Source organism: Pongo pygmaeus, chromosome 22 (assembly GCF_028885625.2).
Source record: "Pongo pygmaeus isolate AG05252 chromosome 22, NHGRI_mPonPyg2-v2.0_pri, whole genome shotgun sequence".
In the NCBI taxonomy this organism is placed as follows: domain Eukaryota; kingdom Metazoa; phylum Chordata; class Mammalia; order Primates; family Hominidae; genus Pongo; species Pongo pygmaeus.
In genome coordinates, this window is record NC_072395.2 from 34275564 (window position 1) to 34294860 (window position 19297).

The window sequence follows — 19297 nt, forward strand, 5'->3', positions numbered from 1 at the left end:
TAATTTTTGTATTTTTAGTAGAGACAGGGTTTCACCGTGTTAGCCAGGATGGTCGCGATCTCCTGACCTCATGATCCACTCGCCTAGGCCTCCCAAAGTGCTGGAATTGCAGGCGTGAGCCACCGCGCCCAGCCGGGCAGAGGTATTTGTTTACCAATATTCCAGAATCCTCTATTACTTTTTCCAAACATTACTCTCTTTGCATTTTTGACGCACATGTTTTCTTGATGTTGACTTAACCTCCCGATAATCTGCTTTCATCCTTATATTTCTACTCTTTTGCCCATGGGCACACATTTGCTAGGTAGTGTCCTTGACATAAAAGTGCTGTAACCTGGAGATGCTCACATAGTTATCAGTTATGAGAGATTTGTAAGTAAAGGAAGTGACAATCCCTCAGGGTGGAAACCCAGCCTCTGCTTTTTTATATATTTATAGAAGCATGTTTTTCTAAACATGCTCCTTTCAGTCTGCAAGTTTCAGTATGCTCCTTTCAGTTTGAAAGTACTCAACTATTAAGATTTTTCCTTGCAATTTCCTTTTTATACACTAGATAAAGGAAGAATTGCATACGATAGTAAGTTTTAGATTATTGTGTGCATTACATAATGTAGTAGGTTGAATAATGAACCCACCAAATATAGCCACATCCTAACCATGGAACCTGTGAGTATTATCTTACATGGCATAAAAAGGGTTTGGAGATCTGATTAAATTAACAATCCTCAGATAAGGTGATTATTCTGAATTATCCAAATGAGCAGGCCCTAAATGCAATCACATGTACACATATAAGAAAGAGATTTAACACAGGCTACAGAAGAAGAAAACCATATGAAGGAATCAGAGGGAAACAATCAGAGAGTGAAGGTATGCTGCTGACTGGAAGATGCAGGAGGGGCTCATGAATCAGGGAATGCAACCCTACAAGCTGAAACAATTCTCCCTTAGTGCCTCCAGAGGTAGCATAGCCCTTGGTTTCATCCCAAGGAAACTGATTTTTCACTTCAAGCTTCCAGAAATGTAAGAAAACATATTTGTCTTGTTTGAAGCCATAGAATCTGTGGCAATTTGTTATAACAGCTATTAGAAACTAATATTCTTGCTGTATAATAAATGAACACTGTAAACTTAATCCTTACAGGTCACAGAATATTCAGAGAATAAATTTTCATAATTTTGGTTTTAAGAACTTCTTGTTGTTACCTTAGCTTTTCAGAGAGTACACAGTTAAACTTTGATAAAAAAAAAAATTCTAGTATATACTCCAGACATCTCTACAGTACATGGAATAATTTTACATTGAAGCACTAACTAAAATAATCATTATTGCAGAAAGACAATGCATCTGTGATTCTGGCACAAACAATTTAGGTACAATTTTCCCTCACATCATCCTTCTGATTGTTGTACATGATTTGTGTCTGAATGTTCTTAGAACTCCTTAGAAGATTCCATAAACATATGTTTTGTTAAAGTTCTACATTAAGTTTAGTTTGTATAGAAATGTAAAAAATTATAGACTTACGTTTTCCTAGTACTTTTTATGTACTTTGCAATGCCTAAATAAATTAGATGCTGCTAGAAGCAAATTTTAGTTGTTTTTTCTCAGTTTTAAATGATTTTCTTATTTTGTTTTCTGACAAAAGTTGTGTAGCCTATTTCGGACACTCCAGCATGTGGAAAATAGCTTCATAAGATAAAAATTAAAATAATTAAAATCGTTTAATTAGAAAAATTAAATAAAACTTTTGAAAGTTAATTTGCAACACCTATAATTGCCAATGTGTGATAGAGTAACAGTGAGATTCCTTATGGCCATTGAAACATTAATTGATGACAAAAGATTCAGTGATTGACTTTATTGCCTTCTTGCAGCTCCAATGTAGATTATGGTAATTAATATTAAAAATCATTTCCTATTTAACAGTTTATGCTGACACAAATCCTTTAGTGGTTCATTTGAGAGCTCTTTCTTAAATTATGCCATTGACTGCCTACTTAGCACAACAAGTAATGAAGCATCTAATAATTACGACAGTGAAACATGAACCTTATTTTAAAAATTTTTAACGATGGAAATGATTAAAAACCATAATCTTACTTTAGATAGCAAGCTGACCAATAGATACCACAGTCTTTATTGAAATGCTTCTCTTGCTGATCTTCTGACACACTTCCTTGCATGGGCTATGCCATTTTTTTCAATATTTTCCTCCTGATATGGTTTGGCTGTGTCCACACCCAAATCTCAACTTGAAATATAACTCCCAGAATTCCAATTTCTTATGGAAGGGACCCAGAGGGAAGTAATTGAATCATGGGGGATTGGTCTTTCCCATGCTATTCTCATGATAGTGAATGTGTCTCATGAGACCTGCTCAGTTTATCAGGGGTATCTGCTTTTGCTGTTTCTTCATTTTCTCTTGCTGCCGCCATGTAACAAGTGCCTTTCGCCTCCTGCCATGATTCTGAGGCCTCCTCAGCCATGTGGAATTAAGTCGAATTAAAACTCTTTTTCCTCCCAGTCTTGGATATGTCTTTATCAGCAGTGTGAAGATGGACTAATACCGTAAACTGGAACCAGTAGAGTGGGGCATTGCTGAAAAGATACCCAAAAATGTGGAAGTGACTTTGGGACTGAGTAACAGGCAGGAATTGGAACAGCTTGAAGGGCTCAGAAGAAGACAGGAAAATGTGGGGAAGTTTGGAATTTCCTAGAGACTTGTTGAATGGCTTTACCCAAAATGCTGAAAGTGATATGGACAATAAAATCCAGGCTGAGATGATCTCAGATGAAGATGAGGAACTTGGGAACTGGAGCAAAGAGACTGATGGCATTTTGCCCCTTCCCTAGAAATTTGTGGAATTTTGAACTTGAGAGAGATGATTTAGGGTACGTGGTGGAAGAAATTTCCAAGTAGCAAAGCATTCAAGAGGTGACTTGGGTGCTGTTAAAGGCATTCAGTTTAAAAAGGAAAGCAGAGCATGGAAGTTTGGAAAATTTGCAGCCTGACTATGTGATAGAAAAGAAGAAACCCATTTTCGGGGGAGAAATTCAAGCCAACTGCAGAAATTTTCATAAGTAGCAAGAAGCCTAATGTTAATGTCCAAGACTTTGGGGAAAATGTCCCCAAGACCACAGGGAAAATGTTCTCCATGTCAGAGACCTTCACAGCAGCCCCTCCCATCACTAGCCCTGAGGCCCAGGAGAAAAAAGCAGTTTTGTGGGCCGGGCCCAGGGTCCTCGTGCTATGTGCAGACTAGGAACTTGGTGTCCTGTGTCCCAGTTGTTCCAGCCATAGCTGTAAGGGGCCAACATACAGCTCATGCTGTGGCTTCAGACAGTGGAAGCCCCAAGCCTTGGCAGCTTCCATGTGGTGTTGAGCCTGTGGGTGTACAGAAGTCAAGAATTGAGGTTTGGGAACCTCCCCCTAGATTTCAGAAGATGTATGGAAACACCTGGATGTGCAGGCAAATTTTGCTTCAGAGGCAGGGTTGCCATGGAGAACCTCTGCTAGGGCAGTGCAGAAGGGAAATGTGGGGTTGGAGCCCCCACACAGAGTCCCTACTGGGGCACTGCCTAGTGGAGCTGTGAGAAGAGGGCCATCATCCTCCAGAACCCATAATGGTAGATCCACTGAGAACTTGCTTCGGGTGCTTGGGAAAGCCACACTCAACACCACCATATGAAAGCAGTCAGGAGGGAGGTTGTACCTTTCAAAGCCACAGAGGCTGAGCTGCCCAAGACCATGGGAACCCACCTTTTGCATCAGCGTGACCTGGATGTGAGACACGGAATCAAAGGAGATCATTTTGGAACTTTAAAATTTGACTGCCCTGCTGGATTTTGGACTTCCATGGGCCCATAAACACTTTGTTTTGGCCAATTTCTACCATTTGGAATGGCTGTATTTACTCAATACCTGTAGCCCCATTGTATCTAGGAGGTAACTAGCTTGCTTTTGATTTTACAGGCTCATAGGCAGAAGAGACTTGCCTTGTCTCAGGTGAAACTCTGGACTTTGGACTTTTGGGTTAATGCTAAAATGAGTTAAGACTTTGTGGGACTATTGCGATGGCATGATTGGTTTTAAAATGTGAGAACATGAGATTTGGAGGAGCCTGGGTGGAACAATATGATTTGGCTGTGTCCCTACTGAAATCTCAAATTGAATTGTGTCTCCCAGAATTACCATGTGTTGTGGGAGGGACCCAGGGTAAGTAATTGAATCATGGGGGCTGGTCTTTCCTGTGCTGTTCTGGTGATAGTGAATAAGTCTCACGAGCTCTAACGGGTTTATCAGTGGTTTCCACTTTTGCTTCTTCCTCATTTTCTCTTGCCACCACAATGTAAGAAGTGCCTTTCATATCCTGCCATGATTCTGAGGCCTCCCCAGACATGTGGAACTGTAAGTCCAATTAAAACTCTTTTTCTGGCCGGGTGCAGTGGCTCATGTCTGTAATCCCAGCACTTTGGGAGGCCGAGGTGGGAGGATGAGTTGAGGTCAGCAGTTTCAAGACAAGCCTGGCCAACATGGCAAAAACCCATCTCTACTTAAAATGCAAATATGGGCTGGGCACGGTGGCTCACACCTGTATTCCCAGCACTTTAGGAGGCCGAGGTGGGTGGATCACAAGATCAGGAGTTGAGACCAGCCTGGCCAACATGGTGAAACCCCGTCTCTACTAAAAATACAAAAATCAGCTGGGCGTGGAGGCGTGTGTCTGTAATCCCAGCTACTCAGGAGGCTGAGGGAGAAGAAATGCTTGAACCCAGGAGGCAGAGGTTGCAGTGAGCTGAGATCGTGCCATTGCACTCCAGCCTAGGTGACAAGAGCAAGAATTCATCTCAAAATAAATAAATAAATAAATAAATAAATAAATAAAAATAAAATAAAATACAAATATTAGCTGGGTGTGTTGGTGCGTGCCTGTAATCCCAGCTACTTGGGAGCCTGAGGCAGGAGAATCGCTGGAGGCGGAGGTTGCAATGAGCCAAGATCTTGCCACTGCACTCCAGTCTGGGCGACAGAGTGAGACTCTGGTCTCAAAAACAAACAAACAAACAAACAAACAGACAAAAAAAACCTTTTACTTCCCAGTCTCAGGTATGTCTTTATCAGCAATGTGAAATGGACTAATACACCTCCATTCCTTATTTTAAAGAGATAAATTTATCTCCTACCTCGCTGAAGTTCTTGAGCTTAAAATGTATTAGATCACTACCCTGTATTTCCTAATAAATCTTTCTTTATCCTAGTTCACTCGTGACCTCTCACATCAAGATGGGGACCTCTGCGCTCAGCACACATGTCTCAAGGAAGACAATCCATTCAGCATCTTCTCCTCTACTTCTGTGCTTAAATTTCTATTAAATTAATAGAAATTAATTAATTTAAATTTCTGTATTACTTCCTGTATTCCTGCCTCTAAATATGTTCTAGTTTGTCTTATCCTGAAAGTTTTCTTCTTTAGATCCTTAAATTTCCTTTACCTGTTTCTTTTCTTTCTCTGAAAACATTTTGAAATGTAGACATGTCTTGCTGCTTTCACTGGTTCATTATCTACTCACTTCTCAAACTCTTTTTTTTTGTTTTTTTGTGAGACAGAGTCTCGCTCTGTCTCCCAGGCTGGAGTGCAATGGTGCGCTCTCTGCTCACTGCAAACTCCGCCTCCCGGGTTCCTGCCATTCTCCTGCCTCAGCCTCCCAAGTAACTGGGACTACAGATGCCCGCCACCACGCCTGGCTAATTTTTTTGTATTTTTTAGTAGAGACGGGGTTTCACCGTGTTAGCCAGGATGGTCTCGAGCTCTTGACCTCATGATCCACCCGCCTCAGCCTCTCAGAGTGCTGGGATTACAGGAGTGAGCCACAGTGTCCAGCCATTATCCATGCTCTTAATCATGATTTGTGTTTCCTCTTGGCCAAATCCTGTGTTGGCCTGTCTCACTTATAATAAGATGGAGACTGCTGTCCTCCAGAAAATGTTAACTAAAAGTACTGAATTCTGCATGGCATATGCTGAATACATGGGCTGATCATAGATGAAATTCACATAAAGGTGAGCTACGGGACACTGTGGACTGGGCTGGCTAGAGAAAGCTTGCAAAAAGAGTGGGAACTGATAACGCTCGGGATTAGGAGTAAGAGTCATAAAGTAAGGGTGAGGGAAAGGATACGGGGTGGGGGGGGGCATTCCATTTGAGAACTTCAGAAAAGAAGTGACAAGGTAGGAATATGAAAGGAATATTTAGAGGTCAGCCTTGGAGGAGATAATGATTTTTATGCCTAGGAATAGTGGAAAATAAGTTTGGAAATGTAGTTGGGGCATAGATTTGGAAAAGTGAGAGAGTACACATTTGAATATGATATTGTAGAAAACTGAAGATGGTTAAAAGGAGTGATGGCAAACAAGCAGGAATTTAGAAAAGTTAATGAGATAGCTTTTATTTATGCTTTTTGGGTAGGTCTACAGGGAGAGTCTAATGCTTGGGAATCATTAAAGTGGTCATTACAACAATCTAAATGTGGTGTTGGAAGCAGACATTTACAAGCAATATAGATGCTTTAGAAGAGAGTATTCATAGTTCTTGAGAAGCTACTGGAATTTGTGTCAAGGTAAAGTGAGGTTTTAAAAATAGCTTCTGGAATTAACCTAAATGAATGGAAGAATATGAGTCCTACTGAAAGAAATGGGATTCTCTCTCTATATTTTAAAAATTTGACTGATGACTACAGTAGAAATTGTGCATCAGTTGAAGAAAGAAATAGCTAATGCTCATAGTAAGAACAGCAGCCAGTGGCTTTGCATATTTATCACCAGAGCTTCTGAAAATTATTTTTATTTTTCATTTCTTTTTTCTCCTTCTCCTTTCATCTCTTTCTTCTACTTTCCTTCCCTTCCCTCCTTTCTTTAATTTCCACTTTTCCTTCTTCTCTCCCTTTCTCCCTTCCTCACTATTTTTAATTTGTGTTTTTTAAAATAAATATTTATTAAGCATTTATTCTGGGACTGTAGTTTTTCTATTTTATCTCTGGGTCAGTAACAAGCCTTGTAAATTACTTCAACACTGGGATTGGGTATTCAAGCTTCGGCTCATGAAGTCAGCCTGTTCAGTCTGATAAACTACCACTTCATTTACATAGATAATGAAAATATCAACTCCATTATTAAGATAAGTTAGAAATGAATGTATGAATTATTGGGTGCAATAAATAAATCTGCATATTAAAGAAATCTATGGACCAAAATGTATTACAATCATATATCAAAAATAAAGCATGTGTACATGGGGGCATGTGCGTGTGGGTTTATCTTATGACTGTGTGGGGACACAAAACCAATTATTGTCTTTTTGAATCAATTTTCTCTGACAGTTGAGATTTAAGCTTGATGACATTTTGAACCTATTTCAGCCCATTTGGAATGAATTTATCAATTTCAACTCACATCTTCTTGATAAAACCAAATTTGTATCCCTATTTCTCCACTAATGCGTGGACCATTATTGATGTTCCTTCTCTCCACTTTGCAGGATCTTAAAGTTTTTCCTTTTATGCTTCTTAAGATTTAATTACTAGCATTGTGAATACTGTATGTTTCTCCTCATCTTTCTCCAGGGTAAAGATCTGAACGTCTTTGTCAGTTCATACAGACTTTGAATGTTGTTGCCAAGCACATGATAGATATTAGAACTGTGTACAGTTCATGATCAGGTGACTTGAATTAGCTTATCAGATGAATGGTTACTTAATTTGTTTTGTGAAGGAAAGCTAAGTGGGTTAGGTGACTTCAACCAAAGGTGAATTTAAGGACACATGATTTAAGCCTTGAAATATTACAGAAAGTATGCCATGTTTAGAAATAAAACTGAATGATTTTTATTATAAATACTAATAGCATTTTTATGTTCTCCGTAGTTCACTTCCTGCCTTGACAACGCATTTAGGCTATTTTGCGTTCCCCATATGTGGGAATGGATATTTTTAGCATTAAGCAGAAAAGAGTCACAGATAACTGTGATTTCCAAGTCCCAGGGTGAGAAAGAAGCCAGGGATGATGCCCTTGGCCTTTCAATTGGCATGAAAGTAGCAGCAAGAGCAGCAGAGTCTGAATGAAGTCAGTAGACAGGAAAGGAGAATGTTTTAATGACAACCTGAAAGAATCAGTGACTGAAGACCAATTGGGATCAATAAAATCTCAGAAGATACTCATAGGGACAGATTACTTCAGGGCTAGGTGATTCCAACAACATCTCAGTACTAAGTAAGCACCCCAGTTTGAGTGAGTTCGGGTTGAAATGCATATCAAATTTCAAAGGAAAACAATAGGCTCATAAGGGTTGTATACCTTATTGCCATATTTTAACTGGGCTTTGACTGTGAAATATTGAGTTACCACTTTTTAAAAAGACCTGACATTACTTTACAGTGTCTATGGTTTTTACTCAAATGACCTAATTTCCTTTTCATTCATTTACTAAGCATTTCTTATTTTCCCTTCTTTTGCAGTGTAGATTATGTTAGTCCTAATATTCACTATAAAAATTGTATTATCTGGTAATGGTAATAGTCCTAATAGTAGATAATAGTGGTAATAGCAATTATAGAAATAGCAGCAATAGTGCCAAAGGTGGCAGAAAAATACCTAAAATTTTTGAACAGGCATTGGGCAAAGCACTTTCTCTATCAATTGTGCTAAGCATTTTCTGTAGAGTAACTCATTTAATATTCTCAGCAACTCTTGAGGTAGGTGAGATTTTACCATATTATATAAATGAGAAAACTTAGTTTCAAAAAAATTAAGCCACTTCCTCACGTTATTCAGATGATGAGTGTGAGCTATAATTCCCATTGAGATCTTACTCTCCCAGCCTTCCTAGTAGACAGCATGAAACGAAGGAGAAAAATTAGGCAGGCAGCAAATGTTAGCTCTTTCCCTGACTGTTACAGTGGCTTTCGAACTTTGACAGGTCACTAGTATCTGAAGAACTTCTTGAAATGTGGATTTCTGGGCTTTTCCCCCAGGTTTCTGATTAATTAAGACTGGAACAAGACCCCCAAAGGAACATTTCTAGCAAGTTCCCAGGTGACACTGCTGCATCTGGTCCAAGGCTCACACTTTGAGAACCTCTGTTATAGGTTTAGATATGTGGAAGAAACCCATGAAGGCGAAGTGGTCTTATCGAAGGAAGTGTCGGCGCTATTTATACTTGGATAAGGGCATGTGATCATCTAATTTGATCATATCTATTCATACAGTTATGACCACTTCAGTAGACATAAATATAATATAAAGATGGAATATATGGTGCTTGTTTTTAAGAACCTTAAAATCTGGAGAATGAAGGCAAATCTATAAGCAAATAAGGCACCAAAGCTTATACATGTTTTGCAAAAAGGCAAAAATGTATATATGGCATAAAAACAAAGTATAAATATTCTACTTGAATTGGAGTACGTAGTGGGGAGTAAGATAGAAAAGTTAGATAGAGAATTGATGTCTTAGCTAAAGGCTGAAAACCAAGAAGGTTTGCACGAATCACTAATTACATAGAGCAAGGGCTTAGGATAGTTAAAGTGTGGGATGGAGGGAGAATTATGTAATAGATAGTGAAGAATGTGAAGGTACCAGATTAACATAGTCATGTATTTAACTAAAGCATCTGAACTTCATGCTGCACACAATAGTGAACCTTCAAATATTTTTTAATGAGTGTAAATTATTATCCACTTTGTAACTTATACAGTATGGTCTGACAAGTTTGAAGAGTTTACTGTCCAAGAGGCAGATCAAGATCAGTATGATTAATTTTACTAATGAATTAGTCCTAAGGAAAGATGAGTTCTCACACAAGGAAGTGGTAATGTACACATAACAAGGATTGAATTTGACAGCTGATTAAGAAGCGAGATTGACAGGATTCTTAAAAGTGTCTCTTGCTGGTGTTGATAGGTACCAAATAAAAAATGAATCAGGTTCTAGCTTAAAATTATATAGTCTAGTGGTTCTCAAACTTCAGCGTATTAGAATTATATGGGAACTTAAAGCATACTAATATAAAGGCCACACCACTTTCAATCTACTCAGAATCTTTGGGATCATTAGTAATTCCCAAGTGATTCAAATAATAATGGTGCTATTTAATAAATAGAGAACAGATCTGTAATATGGAGCAGACTTGTAAAAAAGAATGCAGAGAGAGGAAGAGTTGGAAGATATAGGAGAAGAAATGAGATAACTGAAAAACAAATGGCCTGGAGACAATAGAAGAAAAGAGAATGAAAAACACAGGTCGAAATATTAAACCTCAAATTTGAGGAGGTATGCTTCAGTTTCTGAGATTAAAGCAAAGTAGGTAATGCTCAAGCACCTAGAGAAAATCTAATAGGAAACTTTATTTTCATATCTTTGGAGTCTAGTCTTGAAAGCCACCTCCAATGCTAGAGCACAACCCAAATTTTGTATTTTCCCTTATAAACTTAATAGGTGATACAAATATGTGTTAGAAATAAGTCTAGGATACTCTGACATATGTCAATGACTGAAGAACGGGCATGGAAGGAATGTTTAAACAAATATTTCATTTTTTGAAAGAAGCTATAAACATAGCAGTTTATGTAAAAAAGAAAATTCCAATAAAATATACAAGCCCAAAGTATACTATATCCATGGGTTTCTTTCTGCTTGTGGGTAGTATCTTGTAATCACTACCCAAAAGCATTGTTTTCAAGCCTATTTTTTATCAAGAAAACTTTGTCCAAAAATAATTACATAAAAATATAAAATAACAAATAAAAAATCAACTAGAATGGCTCTAGCCCAAGCTATGAAAGGAAGTCATTGCTCCTACCTGCCCATATCTCCACTACAGATTGATGGTCAGTGATTGAGAGTGTATCAAGTTTTTTTCTGAGAAATCAATTGAATAAAACTGGGGATTGAATGAAACCTCTCTTTTTTAATAAAATGCGGGACAAGCATAAAATTTACAGCTATTCTTTTTAATATGGTAGCTACTAACTACATGTGATTATTGGGCCTTTGCAATATAGATAGTTAAAAAGATAGTCTGCACATTTGATTTTATAAACATAGTAAAACAGAAGGATAAAATGCATTAATAATATTTACTGTATTGATTACATATTGAAATAATACTATTTTGAATGTATTAGATTAAATGTAATATATTGTTAAAACTAAGTTCATCTCTGTCTTTTCTACCCTTTAAATGCAGCTGCCAGAAATTTAAAATTAAATATGCATCTCACATTTTGTCTTTATTAGACAGTGCTAATCTCCAAGCATTTGGGCATTAGGGAACATCAATGAATATTAAGTTGGAACTTCATTTAGCTTATGGAGGATGGTCACAATTAGCTGTTTTCAAACTCTTAATATATATATTTTTAGGATTGAATCAAAAGTTTATTTAGAGAAGGAAATGTTTTAAAGTTATTGCTGCTATAGAATCCTTAAAAAATTATAAATTACCAATACAAAAGGTACATTATATTTTTCTTTCATCTCTATTTTTCTTCAGTAGCTTTTGTGATTTTTAATAAAGTCTCGCCTCTCCATATGTATATAATTTTGAACATCTTTTTCTTTATCCCTTTTTATCCTCAGAATAACTCTGTGATAGGAAACAGACTATCTCCACTTTATCTTTACCTTTCCTTTACTAATCTGCCTATATGCAGGGAGCAGAGCATCTTACAGCAACATTTCTTCATTATAATTTAGACATTCATTCAATAATTAGTCAAGAGATTTCTGTCTTATTTTTGCATAATTGATATAATTTTGAAAGACTGACTGTCCTCAATATTGTTCTTTTGGAGCCCAACATGCTACTTATTCATCTACAGGAATTCACTGTGCCAGGCAATGCAGTCATTGAACTTTGGATAGTACATCTGTGCCTATTAGAGATAATGCCATTGAAAAGCTCCTCCTTAGAAACACTGAAGACAAGAATGCACCCCAAAGTACACTGGGGAAAAAGATGGTATTACGAAGTCAAAAATTTCTAACTTTCTTAAATAATGCCCCACATCTTCAAAAAGCTTGGCTACGGCTCTGAATTGAGGTCTTCTTCAATGAAACAATCTAGAAGTTCTAGCTGTGTACTAAGGTCACCACTGAACCCACTGAGCTGTGCTCACAATTGCCTGCTGGTGGAAGCTATCAGTGGTGTAAGCCAATACTTGCAAGTGCTGGATGACCTTATCTGAACAGTGCATTTTTAACTTCAGAGATGTTAATTACTTTGAAAACCTCTGTATCAGTTTTCTAATGCTGCTGTTATAAATTACCACGGACTCTGGCAGAAAACAATACAAATGTATTATCTTGCATTTCTATGAGTTAGAAGTCTGACATGGGCCTCACTGGGCTAAAATCAAAGTGTCAGTACCTACTGCATTGTGTTCTGGAGACTCTGAGGGGCAATCTATTTTCTTGCTTTTTCTGGTTTCTAGAAACCATTCGCATTCCTTAGCTCACAGCCACCTTCCATCATCCTCAAAACCAGTGCCTTTGCATTTGTCGACTCTTCCTCTGATTACAGATAGGAAAGGATTCCCACTTTTAAAGTGTGTGTGTGTGTGTGTGTGTATGTGTATGTGTGTGTGTGTGTGTGTGTGATTAGATCAAACTCAAGATAATTTCCACATCTCAAGGGCCTTTGCTTATTTTTAGAAAATCTTTTTTTTCTGTATTGGATAATATATTAATATCAACAAGATCTAGTGATTAGAATAGGGACATCTTTTTAAAGGGGATTCCATTACACTGCCTACAGCCTCCTCTACTGCTCTGAGTATTTTGAGAGCAACTATATCTCTCACTAGCAGTGATCCTTTTTCCTTTCATTTTATATGGATATTCTGTTAAAAAAATGTCCCAGCCCATAGGACAATAAAACACCTATTTAAAAGCCATTTATCTTACAATGGCACCCTTAAGTCATCTAAATATCCATTGAAACCAAGATTGAGCTTGGTATAATTAACATAGGTATATAAGGAAAGTTGGTTAAAAGTAAAATTGTGTGGGTTTTGTTTTTTTTGTTTTGTTTTGTTTTTTGTTTGTTTTTGAGACAGTCTCCTCTGTTGCCCAGGCTGGAGTGCAGTGGCGCGATTTGGGTTCACTGCAACCTCCACCTCCTAGGTTCAAGAAATTCTGCCTCAGCCTCCCGACTAGCTGGGATGACAAGCACGTGCCACCATGCCTAGCTAATTTTTTTTGTTTTTAGTAGAGATGGGGTTTCATCGTGTTACCCAGGATGGTCTCCATTTCCTGACCTCTTTATCCGCCTGCCTCGGCCTCCCAAAGTGCTGGCATTACAGGCGTGAGCCACCACACACAGCTTTAATACACATTTTATACATATGATATCTCATTGTCAAAAGCAGTTTTCTAAAATTCCAAAAGATTTATCTTATTTGAGGTTCAAAATAATGGGATTGGGACATTCTTTAGGTCTCCTATTGGATTGACCATTTTTAGGGCAGAGTAAATATTAAGCCATCATCAATTAAAACTTATTCACTGTATGAGTTAGGATAATCCAGAGAACCAATAGCTCTATCAATTTACCATCTATCTAATCATCTATCTAGAAATATATTTTAAGAATTGACTCTAGCAATGTGGCGGCTAGTAAATTTAAAATTTGTAGCCAGCAACCTGGAAATTCAGGTAAAGGTTGGTATTGCCATCTTAAATCTGAAATAGTCTGCAAATGAGTCAAGAGGCTGGAAACTCAGGCAAGGTTTCTATGTTGCCATCTGGAGAAGAAATTACTTCTTCTTTGAGATTCTTCCATCTTGTCTTTTCATGGGTTCAATAAATTGAACGAGGCCCATTCTCCTTTTGGAGGGTAATCTGGTTTTCCTTTAATTCCTCTGATTGGAAATTTTAAAAACACATGCAAATATCTTCACAGCAATATCTAGACGGATGTATGACCAAACAACTGGGCATCATAGCCTAGTGAAGTTGACAGATAAAATTAACAGTCACATTTTCAGAAAATGTTAGGGAATTAAAGCTTCCTCTGAAGAACTCATTATTTTTGTGAAAGCCTTTTAAAATCAAATACTATCTTACAAGCTATTGATTCAATAATTACCTATTGAGGGCTTACTGCACTGTGTGTGTATGTGGGTGTATATGCACTAAATGTATCTCTTCAGTTTTTACTGCATGCTAGTTGCTGCATTTGGTTACATAAATATGAATGACACACTGTCCCTGACTTCAAGACAATTGTTGTTAATTATAAAGGTAAATGCATATAAAAAAATCACAGTACAACATTCTTGGTGTTAAGAAGACTGGGAATGCAGTGGCAGGACTGCAGCATGAATGGAGTACAACTAACACATCCTTGGAGAGTCATATTTGAAGGAACTGAAGAAACTGCAAGTGAACAAAATAGGAAGCGGTGACATAGGCAGATCATAGATCAAATAGCATCACATTCTATTGCCGGTTTATATAACTGAGTATTTTGGTATATCATGAAAGCAGGGCGGGATGTTAGGAACATAAGTGGAGTCATACTGAGAAGAGCCTTGGATGTCAGACCACATTTTTCTTACAGGAATGAGAGGACATTAAGGTAGTAGCTGTTAACCAGTGAAAGACCCAGATTTGCCTTTGCAGTTCTTGAAAAGGCCATTTCCTTTGCAGAAACAGACTCAATTCTTGCTCTTTCTCTGTCTTTGTGCTGCTATAACAAAATATCTGAGACTGGGCAACAGATAATGTAAATATGTAAATAAGTGGATATAGAAAAGTTATAAATTTATTTCTTGTAGTTCTGAAGGCTGGAAAGTCTTAGATCCAGTCACTAGCTGGACCGGTGTCTGGCGAGGGCTGCTCTCAGCTTTCCAGGATAGTACCTTGCTGTTGTGTCCTCTGAAAAGGACAAACACAGTGTCCTCATATGGCAAAGGCAGAAGGGCAAAAATAACCCCAAAAATCCTAGAACCAAAAAAGAAAAAAAAAAATGGCGAATGCTGTTTGAAGCCTCTTTTATATAGGCCTTAATCCCATTCATGAGAGTTTCACCCTCATTGACTTAAACACGTCCCGAAAGCCCCGTCTCTTAATACCATCACAGTGGGAATTAAGTTTCAACACATAAATTTTGGAGAACACATTCAGACCATAGCACTCCCCACACACGGCGTGTGAAAAAGAGAACATGAACATTCGCATTCAGCAATTCCCAATATTAAGGGTTGAGTCTAATTTTTAATTACTATTGTAACTTTTTAATAACTTACAAAAGCACTTCTGATTTATAGTACTGCTAAGAATGACAACATTTAGGGCTGTAAATCACGAGAGAAGAATAACTCCTTTTCTTTGTCTAGTCTCATGCTAATTCTAATGGATCCAGGGCACAAAATATAGAAATGAAATAATTTCCTCATTAAATATGTCTCCTTAAAATGTGAAATGCATATTAAAGATGAAAGATTTCTTTTTTTCATCGTGGCTGGTTTCATAAGGTTCAACTTTACTGAAATGTTCTACTTTGGCTGCAGGCACGTTAATGTATGAGTGTATTAATTTCTATGCTTCATAACAAATTATCATACACTTAGTGCCTTAAAACAACACACATTTGGTATTTCAGCTTCTGTATGTTGGAAACCCAACTATAGCTTAATTGGACCTCACCAGGCTGCAATCCAGGCGTTGGTCATGGCTTTAGTCTCATCAGAGGCTCTGCTGGGATCAGAGTCACCTTCAAGCTCTCTCTGGTTGTTGGCAGGATCAATCCTCCTGGATTTGTAGGACTGGGATTCCCATTTCCTTGACGGCCGCAACCTCCAGGCCTCTCTTGGCTCCCATAAGTGCCTGACGTTTTTATTTTTTTTAATTTGCCACATGAACCACTTTATAGGTCCTCTCACAAATGGAAGTGTACTTTCAAATCCAGCAAAGGTGAATTTTCAAGTTCAGTCTGCTAGAATGAAGTCTTACATAATGTAACCACGGGAACCACGGCATAGGCGTTCCATCAACTTTGCCATATTATGTAACCAAACCACAGGTGTGACACGCCATTACTGTTGCCATGTTTGCCATATGCTAATGGTTAGAAACAAGTCACAGTTGCCACCTCCAGCCAAGGGACAGGGGTGGCAGGGAGAGCGCACAGAGGTGTGATACACCATGAGGTGGGAATTACTCGGGATCCTCTTGGGGTGGTCTGCCACAGTGAAACATAAAAACAGGTCACGTTGGTTATGTTGAAATATTTTGGAACCTCCATTCTTGAAGTATTCTGGATCAATATCTAACAGTTTTTTCTAGAATGCATTAATTGAGAAATATTTTTTTAAAATGTCCCAAACAATACATTCATCAAACTGCTAGGAAAAAAAAAGATGATTATACAACATTTTATCAAAAAGAAACTTAAACTTAACAAGGATTAGTAATCAGGGGGAATTCCAACAGCAATCAACACAGATAACTCTTTTCCTTCCATAGTCATATTTAAATTATTTTATTTCAAACTAGATATTTTCCTTAATATATGTACAGCTTGGTTGCTTGGCTTGATTTTACATATATATGTATTCATGTGTATATGCATGTGTGCATAACTTTAAATATATATTTTTCAATATCTGAAAGCACCGAAATGGGAACTTTACTGTTATGGTGAATAGATATGTCTATGTTGAAATTTTGACTATCACAAATTTGCATTAAGAATATGTAAATCCAAAGCAAGCTATATAATGATCCCAAACATTGCTTCTTTGCTACATTAAGTTTAATGGCTCAATCTCAAGCTCTCTGTAGGAGGGCAAGTATTTTCACCTCTGCAAGGCTTTGCAGAAAAGAAAATTTTGGTAGAATGGCCACGCTCATATGCATACCTGGCAGCCAAGGGTACACGTGCTATATTCCCTATAACATAATGTATCACTTCATAGTGAGAAAATGTCCACAGAAGAAGATAACCAATGCCCTACCAGGCTTCAAGACAGACAATGATTATGACTAGAATGAGATGATCCTGGAGCTTGTCAGTGGAACTTACGCATCTGTAGAAATGCTGTCTTGTTAACTATTAGATCTGCAAAACTATAACCAACAAGCTAAAGCTGTTCATGTTCTCCTGTAGAAATGCATCTTTTATGCTGTATTTACAATTATTAAGCTGTGAGTCAGGATTTCCATCTCACATCCATCACCCAATTGTGTAAATCCTGATTTGGGACAGAATTCCAATATTTATATGAAACATGAAAATGTGGATCATTTCTCTGTTGTTATGCTATGTATCCAATTGCTCTGCTTTGTTCCACTTAGAGAAGTCTATTTAATTAAAAAAATAGGTGCTGATTTGTGCATGATTTTGTCAGGAAGTTATTTGTTGTTATGGCTTTGTATTTTTGCTGTTATGTATGTACTCTCTCAGTACCCGGCTACACAAAATTAATGCTCCTAACTTATCCAGATCACTGTGTCTTGGTAAGCTTCTCCCACACTGTTTCTCTTACTCTTCTGTGCCCATCTTCATATATGAACTAAAACAATCCTCTAATTTACTTAATGTCTTTAAAGTGGAGTATGTACCTGAATCAAACAGAATATTTGCAAAACTTGTCACTCATATTTTGAGTTTCTACTTTAGTGTCTTAGTGCTTTCTCGATATGGGAGAATTCATGTCCTCCATTCAGAAGTATGCACTAAGTAAGAGGTATCATGTCTGGTTCTTGATTAGGTACTAATCTTGAAATATTATCCTACAATAGGCTAGAGCACAGATATCTCCTGATAATATATTGAATATGATAGATTTAAATAATTGATTAACTAAATACTAAAGCAAATTGCTGCACGTATCACTTATTATTCATTGTGTAGAAAGTGCCTGACTCAGTGTTTGGAAATTGTCTGACTTTTCCTCATATATAGTGTGGTTTCATGTTATTGTATATAAGACCTGACATGAACTCTGTTTACAATAATCTCCCAGTGTCATAAAGACCATAATAAATAATATAACCAATTGGTTTCTTTATGCTGTCATTTATTAATGCATATAGCATTAGTGGAGGATTACCTTGTATTACCCATAGTGCTTAGAGTATGAATCACACATACACCTTGAAGGAAAAGAGGTGCAATGTAATAAGAAACCAGATATTGAAAATGCAAGTTTTTTTATGTTATTCTGGGTATGTTAACCTTTATTCCTGCCCTCCATATGCATCTGTAGCAAAGTCTGCCTATTCATGCTTCATCCCACCACTCCATAGCTATTGCTCTATCTGCCTTAGTGATTAAACTTTATACTACATGAACCAGACTTCCCCTCCATGATCACACCAAAGTATTCAATTCAATTCACAGGTACTTACAGTCTACAGAACGGGCTTAGAAAGATGATAATACCTAAGCACCTCTTGTTTCATAAAAATTTGAACTCAGGCTATGTAACTATAGTATAGTATAGATGTTTCTGGAAGGTCATTAGTTGTATTAGAATAGAGAAGCTACTATCAATCATGTTTCCCTGAAGTTGGAAGAGCACATTACTTCCTTTTAGTGTCTGAGTTGCATTACGTATGTTGAGGACTGTTATAAGTAAGTTGGAGTTAGTTGACTGGGACTCTGCTAAGCAAGAGAATCTTAGCAGGTATAGTTATTTGAGTAAACAGGGATGGGAATAATTTGTAATAATGTAGAATATGGGTTTTCTTTGTATAAAGGTAAAATGCTGAAATATTTCATGCCTGATGATCATTACACTGTATGTGATTTATACCAGGAATAAGCTGAGCCTCTTCCCACCATGCCATTTCATATCAGCCATAAATAAGGAAACAAATGAGAAAGTTATTATTTGCCATGTGATTAAGTAGTCAGTCAAATCCATTCTGTCTAACAAGCGATTGATTGCTTTAGAATGGGACCCAGAATTTATAAGGGTGGGGTGATATACTTTGGAGTGTGGGGTATGTAATCAAAATTTTTGTGGTGTATTGCATTTTTCAATGAAGATCACAACAGTATCTGTATTCCATAAGTTCTTTCTACAGTGCAACCTATGATAGGGTCTTTGCCCTCTCCCTTTGAAACTCGCTGGCTTTTTGTGACTGCTTCGATATATTACATAAAAATGCCATCATCATCCACTGTGATCTTTTGAGATGCTTGCTGTAGAAAAAGAGCCTCCACGATGTGAGAATGTTCAAGCAGGCAAAGCAGTGAGACTCCATGGAAAGGATGTATGCATGAATTT

General features: G+C 37.4%; 1 long non-coding RNA gene across 1 annotated transcript in view; it reads left to right on the top strand.

Moving 5' to 3' along the window:
• Window positions 1-4353: 4353 nt before the first annotated feature.
• Window positions 4354-19297, top strand: part of LOC129022459 (uncharacterized) — a 51486-nt gene continuing 36542 nt past the window's right edge. Inside the window, exons 1-2 of the long non-coding RNA XR_008496435.2 lie at window positions 4354-4412; window positions 5776-6065. This is a non-coding gene — a long non-coding RNA (uncharacterized LOC129022459). The remainder of the gene's footprint in view (window positions 4413-5775; window positions 6066-19297) is intronic.